Source organism: Anastrepha obliqua, chromosome 3 (assembly GCF_027943255.1).
Source record: "Anastrepha obliqua isolate idAnaObli1 chromosome 3, idAnaObli1_1.0, whole genome shotgun sequence".
Classification (NCBI taxonomy): domain Eukaryota; kingdom Metazoa; phylum Arthropoda; class Insecta; order Diptera; family Tephritidae; genus Anastrepha; species Anastrepha obliqua.
Genome location: NC_072894.1, coordinates 68,040,652 through 68,048,689, shown reverse-complemented (window position 1 = coordinate 68,048,689; position 8,038 = coordinate 68,040,652). Strand labels below are relative to the sequence as shown.

Sequence of the window (8,038 nt, the reverse complement as noted above, 5' to 3'; positions counted from 1 at the left end):
CCATGCCCCTGGAAAATTTATTAAAACTAAGATGTTTATATTATTTTTATTATTAGGCGATTCAGCACTGCAATCCGAATGGTCTATTGCGCCCCATCATTGAGAATATTTCTCTGATCCCAATTTCCTTAACAAATTTTAGTATTTACCCTATCTATTATCTTTCCTTTACTTACTAAATACGAGCGTGGAATTTGCTTTTTCTTAAGTCACAAAAAAGCCATGGACCAACCACTAAATGGGGAGGCCGCCCCTTTCTTAATTTATTTATCTGCTATTTCATTCTCAGTAATTCCTATGAGGCCTGGACCACATACGTGGCCTGGAGCCCTGAAATGCTCAAATATAGACTTTATATGGCCAATAGACGTGATTATTAACCGATTTCGCCTATTTTAATACCAAACTACTTTGGGTTGATAAATATGAGAACCAAGTTTCTTTGAAATATACATATGTATTATTTTTGCTCAGACATGGCTAAATCTATTCTCATCATTCTAAGCATTTTGGTATATACATATGTACTTATATGCATCTCTATCGGTCCTTTAGTACAACATAACCGTCATGGGAACAAAATTATAACAACCCTGTGCGCAACTACACGCGGGTATAAAAATGCAAATGCACACTCACATGCCGAAACACAAATACGAAATTGGGAAAGGTAGAATATGTGGTATTCTCGTACAACCATAGGTAGTACGTAATGCAAATGGATTGGGTAAGCTAAGCAATTCATGTAATATCGGTGTGCGGTGAATGCAGTATAATTGGTTTAATTGAAATTCCACAAGCATTTGCGGGTGGCGGAAAACTAATCATTGTGAGCTAAACATCGGATAAGACATACAACAGAATAGAAAACAATACACTAATCTCGGCGGTGGTGATGAACTCAGAGGCTCGTTAAAAATCGATCACGCAACGACGGTTGATCGTCAAAGGCAGATATAAAATTTACGAGCTGCCTTAAAAACTGTCACAACTTGATGTGAATTTCCACAATAACACTTGCATAAGTTTGTATGTATATTATGTAGAAAGTCATACACCCTGCAGGAAAAACTCCACAAATGAAGAAAAAGTAAGGGTATAGATCGCTGTTTTCGGCTATGGCGATAGTTGGTTATCAGGGCAACGAGGGAGCTAACCAATTGATCAACGATGAAACTTTTCTGAATGAAAGCGAATGATTCAAAATGAAACATGACGCACATTTGGTCCAATCACGAGATATCAAGAACAGAAAGCTTTCTATGAAGCTTAAGATTGAAAATTTTCAAAGTAACAGCCTTCATTACTTAACATTAGCTCTATGGTCATCATTCGGTTAAAATGTGTAGCCTGAACCTCAAGACTATAGCTAGAAACTTCGTTATCCCTGCAAGTGCCCAACCGGGGGGTACAATAGACGCCAGCCACGAAGTATAGTGTTATTAAAATCACCTCGTACTCTTTGACTAACAAAAGCAGGTGGTTTTTAAATAACTGTGCATCGTAACAAGTAACGATATCAGGGGTTTCAAGAATAGGTAAAATAAATAAATTGATATAGCCATACCTTTCGTTTGCATTACACTCATTTGTTTTGTTTTACCGGAAAAAATTTTAGTTTAACAAAGGAATAACGAGGTGTTTTCGAATGTTTTTTCCCCTGAAAGTTGTAATGTATTTAAAAAAGTTTAAAATAAAATGCTCAAGTGGCTCAATAGTTTTCAATATGGCCGATGTGCTGTAGTCTCTCAAAAAATAAGTAAATATGCGAATTGCGGAAGTGCAAGTTACGGGTTTTCGGCCAAGACAATCATCGCACCCACGTACAACATACCAGTGTCAGTCCATCAATACGTTTTCTATCGCTTCCTTAGATGAAATCTGAATTTAGAGGACCGGGATTTCATTGAAGCTATACAAGAGAATGGGACATGCGTAGGGAAGAAGTTGGCATAAGAAGACTTTCAGTAGTGCTTTGAACAGTGGAAGATTCGATGGAGCATTATAGCGATGAAAGAGAGATGTATATTGAAAGTGATATGAAAAAGATAAGATACTTTCCATCTCCAGTTTCGTGTATCTGTTGGTAGGTCTAAATATTATATATAAGTAAACTTTTATATGGCAGCCAGCTTCGTTAGAAGTTTGTGTTTTATGGCCTAATTTGTGTACCTTCTCCTCTTTAACGTTCAAGTGATCTTATAAAGAGTTAAAATATGACAAAATTACAAGGCGAATAATTTATTCAACCAATGAAGATATAGAAATCAAATTAAAGTATCGTATAATGAAGACTAATAGCTATCTATAAGATCATTTGTGTACCGGAAATACGTCCCTAACTCTATGAAGCCAAAATGTCTCCTTAATAAAAGTATACATACAATATATTTTTCCGTGGTTCCTAGGTAGAACAAATGGCCTCAACATATTGTAATTTGATTTATTTGGCAGAAAAAATTGTATTTGCCTCCTCGACTAGCCCGCTTTCTGCGCCTCTGCGCTTTGGTTACACCTGCCGCCTCCAGGTGTTGGCTAGTCTCCCCGACCTGCGACTCCCTTGGGGATTCCAAGCCAACGCAGCTCTTGGGTTGTCATCCGGGGGTTTCGCAGTGTACGGTCGATCCATTTCTATTAGCGACGTCGTACTTCGAGGAGGATGGGCATTTGTTCAGTAATAGCCAAGAGGTCAGTGTTTTAGACGAAGATAATCGCATAATTTGGCGTAGGCAACGATTAAAAAAGTTTGCATCGTTTACAAGTCGCACGTGTTCAGTTCCACGTCTCACAACCATATAGTACCACCGATTTTACGTAAGCGTAGAAAATTCGCAACTTCGTACGTGTGCATACGTGTGCCGACCTCCAGACTTTATCCAGCATACCAAAGGCAGAACATCCTTTTGAAATGCGATACAAATATCTGACCCTGACCCGCCATTTTTCGAAATCGATGTAAATGACGCCTGAGCGATGTAGGCAAAAGCCGCCGAGCTCATTGTGTACATCCTGCATCAGCAAGATAGACAGCCTTCTGTAAATTATATAGGCTTTAAGTTTGATTTTTAAGGTGAGCAATGTTATCCGTTTCCAATTTTTGCACTCAGATGAATTACCCTGCTTCGAAGAAAAGTAATTGCACCTTCTATCAGCTTCGATGGTATCTTTACGGAGAACCAAATGCCGCCTCTTAGCGTTGAGTAGTTCTGGGCGAGACTCTGTTATATAGGCAAAATAACTCTTGAAGCTCATTCAGGGAACGCAGTGAATTGTGACTGACTTTATACATAGGTAATTGATGATTCTACCCATTTTAAGCCTGACTAATAATGAATTTTAATGAGTGTCATTGAAATTGCTGATGCTGCTAGTCGAAAAGAAATTATTTAATTATGAAAAGTAAAAAAAAAAAAACAAAATATATATTGTAAGGTCAATTGGCACTTTTTGTTATTGCAAAAAACACAAAACACATACATATAAGTTCTACTATGCGCGTACCCGTTCGATACGCATCAGTTTCCCTACAGGTCATCTAACGTTTTGGCCACCGTCCAAAGTGAATATAGATATGTATCAAATTCAAAGAATGCGTAACCAAAATCTACATTTGCTGATACAAGTTATAAAATTTAAAAATATTTAAAATGTCGGCCAATGAAAAAATCATGAAAAGACATGCTAAGCGCACTTTAGCCAGTAACTCAAACATGTGTATGCGGCACGAGTTTTATGTGTTTTTCCTATTTTAATGTTTATGATGTTTCAAAATTTTATGCTCCATGATATGGAAAATTATTCTTAACATTAATTGTTGATTTTTAAGAGATTTATGAGCCACATGCGATAATTAAATGTCACTCAGGTTCGGGGACCTGCTCGTTTTTTCAGGTCATAAATACTTTAACACGATTCATTCAAACAATACAAGCAGTAACTTTTGTATTTATTAATTTTCCAACTGCATGTTTTTATTATTTTTATCATTGTTTTTTTGGTCATAAAATACATGAAAAATGTGCTTTTTTGCTTTAAATACTTGTTTTGGCTTGATGAACAAATTTCTGGTGTTAGGCGCTTATGTGGCGCACTTTTGGCTTGAAAATTTCCAAGACTATTATTTATGATGAAAACCGAAAAAGAAAAAAATATTTATGATATTTGGTAGGTATAATTTTACATTTTAATGTGTTTTGGTTGGTCGTCTTTTTATATAAACTTGTTATTTGAATTAAATTTTAACTACCGTTTCGAATTTAAATGTAAACAAGCCATAAATATTTTTGTTGATAACCATTGATATTTAAAAAATATATAAAATACATACGATGCATACATACCTATGTACACATCGAAGTCTTATAATAGACTCCCTCTATCCAAAAGTTTAACGGGTTGAATGAGTTTTTGATGATAACGTGAACTCTGACTTTTACTCCAACCATGTAATTTTAAATTTAGCTTTAATGGGATTATAATCTCATTTTGAAAACTCGACTATTATTATATCAAAAGAACAAAATACTTTTTCAACACAATTAGCGTGTTTCCTTGGGCTACCCAGCTCAGCATCATATTTAGGGGTTTTGAGAGTACTGATATAAAACTTCTCTTTTGGTAATATGAAGGAGAAGAAACATAAGCAATCTTCCACGTGAATTGTTACAAAAATGCATTCGAGATGCTTAGACAAAATTAAAATCTGACAGCGTTAAGCGGGACTTCATTTGGGCGGCGACGAAGAGATGTACCTGATAAATTTATACCTTTAATACGGACAACATACGAAAATGCTTGCTGCCGTGTGCTACAAAAAGGGAAACTGTTGATATACAAAGCGGCGTTCCCCAAGGGTGTGTCCCATCAGCTGTGCTGTTTTTGCTTGTTATTGGTGATGTCTTGAAAGCTGCCCTGCTACCGCGTTGAAACTGCGGACTGACTGAGATGAGGCATGCTTAGCTAGCTTCGACATCTCGATTGCTGACGATGTATGCTTCCTAGTGCACAAATACCGGAATTGAACGATATGGTTGATTCACTAGAGAAAAATGATATAACTGCCGGCTTGAAAATTAATTGTAGAAAGACAAAAATTTTAAGTTGTCTACAACTCAACTGCCACTGTAAGTATTTCGGGTGCTCCAGTGGAATGTGTTAAGTAATTCACATATCTTGGTAGTGAGGTAGCAGCTTTTGGTGGTACGGATAAAGTTGTCAAATCTCACGTTTCAAATCCAACCTAGTATCGGTTCTGCTTTATGCTTGCTGCACATGGAAAGTGACCAAATCCATCACCTCCCGCACCTTCCAACATTTTCCGCATTTTTTGGACCAAAACAACTTCGAACTCAGATCTACCGAAAGAAAGCAAGTGGAGGGAGTCGAAACGCTTATAAAGCGCCAAATATGGATGTGGATTGGGCACACACTGGAATGGAATGGAACCCTTTCACGAATGTTGGTCGCAGGCCTGGTAAACTAAGAGAAACCTGGAGGCGGACACTTGAAAGGGAAGCTGGAAGCATCGGCAAGAGCTGGAATCAACTGAAATACATTGCCAAATGCCGTATGCCCCACGTGGGATTAAGGACCTGAAGACAAAGAAGAAGACAATCAATCATTACATAACAATGTGACAGCATGGGAGATGAAACATGTTTAATAGAAGTTGAAGGACTTGTAAATCATACACATTTTCAAAAACAGATTTATTTCAACTGAAAATCGGCAGTTTTCAAGAGCTAATCAATTCAAATGTTATTAATTTATAGTAGTAATAGTAGCGTAGCATTAAAATTTTTCCAAATGACCTCATTTAACATGGAACTTAGCTCTGCTCTTCTGTGCTTACATTACGTAGGTTTACGTTCACTTGTAAGTGCTACCAATTACAAAAGGCTGTACAGCCAACTTAATGCCACAAAACAAGACGAACAGAACGAATCATAATTTGAACCAGATTGCCATCAGGATCACATCCTTGTTCTTGACTTTACGTGCAAAATTTGTATCTGGATCCCGACCATTGACTATTGAAAAACAATAAAAAACTTTCAATAAATCTGAAAAAGGCAATCCCACTGACATTTACCCGTTGATGAAAGTATCTAAAGGGTGATCAATTTCGAGGTATCGGATTTTAAACTGAATCAAAACAACGAAAATTCAAATTGATTGGCAATCTTTTTGTATAATCATGCATGGAATTTATTTTTTTTTTAAATAATACTTTTCAAATGTTGTTCGTTCTTTCATAAACATCAATTTTGAATGACTCACTGGCGGACTTCGGTCGGTATCTCGTTAATAACTTTAATAATGTTGGTTTCCAAAGCCTTAATTGCAGCTGGCTTACCTACAAAGCTACAAAGCATTTAGATTTTACATACCCCCACATATAAAAATCCAAAGGTGTGATATACCACGACCTTGGTGAAAAATCCACTGGTTCGAGACGAGAGATAAATTGCTCAACGAAACAACGACACAGTAAATCTCTTATTTCACAGATTTTATGGCAGTATGGCAGGTAGCGCCGTCTTGTTGGAACCAAATGTTGTGGAGTTTACGGGCTTGAATTTCGTTTATCATTGCCCGATATCGTCCGCCATTCGCTGTTACATTGGCGTCAGCCTCGTCTTTGTGAAAACATGGACCGTTGATTCCTCCAGCCAAATTGTTTGTTTTCAATGGATGTAATGGCTGCTCGATTAACTTCGGGTTACTCTTTAGCTTAGATACGGCAAATTTTGCTTAATGAAAGCTCCATTAAACAAAATTCAGGTCCCAAAATGTGGATCTTTGGCGAGTTTTTAAGAGCCCAACGACTGAAATTATGTCACTTTTGAAGATCGGCCTTTGCATAAAATCGCCCAAGTAGTGCCATCAGATAGGTCAAGTCGTTGAGATCGACGCCTCCTCAAAACTCTCATTTACAGCCTCAATATTCTCTTCACTTCGGTCTATACGTACTGTAATCGGTCGTGTATCATCCAGTAATGTAAAACTATTCTCAATTTTGCCGAATGGTGCGTTCGGTAAGACGGTTTTGTACACTATAAGTTGGTCTGAGTGCGAGATGAACACTTTTCGGAGAACGTCGATTATAACGCAGAACGTCGACGTAATATAATACATTTGTATGACTTGTAGACGTTGTTGCGGCGTAAGTCTTTCCATGATGAAATGTCAATGAATACCCGTGGTCTGTCGAAACCATCCTAATGGAAAAAGGGCGGCCAATCTTACCACCCTTTCTGATAAAACGTCTAGTGAGTATAACGTTAGTTCTTCTAAGAAACCAGCATATCTTTGTGTGGTGCTCGATAACAATCTCTCTTAGAATGCTCCCTTAGGTGATGTTATCAAGAAGGCGACGGAGGTATTTTTCGCCTGCACAAGTCGTTTTGTAAAACATGGGGAATCTCACAACAGCTTACTAAGTGAAGAATTTTTCGCCCTATACCATAAGTCCCCGTGCTCATATGAAATATTTCCAACAGAGTTACAGGGGTAAAAAGGGAAAAAATAGTATCACTACTAGTAATGAATTGAAGAAGGTATTATTGAAGGTATTACCAACTTTTTTAAGGATGGGGTGGAACTTCCAGAAATTTTAATATAAATGTACGCTTAAGCCATAAAATTGTGTTTCTTTTATCGAAACGCATCTTACGATGTATAGTAAGGGAAAATTAAAAAACTTACACTATCTTGAGCTCTTGCAGGATTCGAACCCGCGACGTTTGGATTAGAAGTCCAATATGCTTACCACTGCACCAAAGGGCTGAATTGAAATACCTTGAAAATAGCGTGACCAATATACTTGGCTTTTCACAGAAGGTCAAGAAGATGTGAATGACGAAGCTCGCTCTGGATGCCCCAGCGCATCAGCAACCGATGCACATGTTGAGGAAGTGAAGAAAATTGTATGGAGAATCGTCGACTCACAATTAGAAAAGTTGTTGAGACTATCGGCATGTCAACATATCGGCTATAGGTTGGCTCATGCCATACAATCTTCTCGGAAATTTTGGGC

The 8,038-nt window shown here is 37.5% G+C and overlaps 1 non-coding gene across 1 annotated transcript; it reads right to left on the bottom strand.

Annotated features, from left to right (window-relative positions):
- Positions 1-7,715: 7,715 nt before the first annotated feature.
- On the bottom strand, positions 7,716-7,788 carry Trnar-ucu (transfer RNA arginine (anticodon UCU)). The gene has a single exon. It is a non-coding gene; the product is annotated as a tRNA-Arg (tRNA).
- Positions 7,789-8,038: the final 250 nt, after the last annotated feature.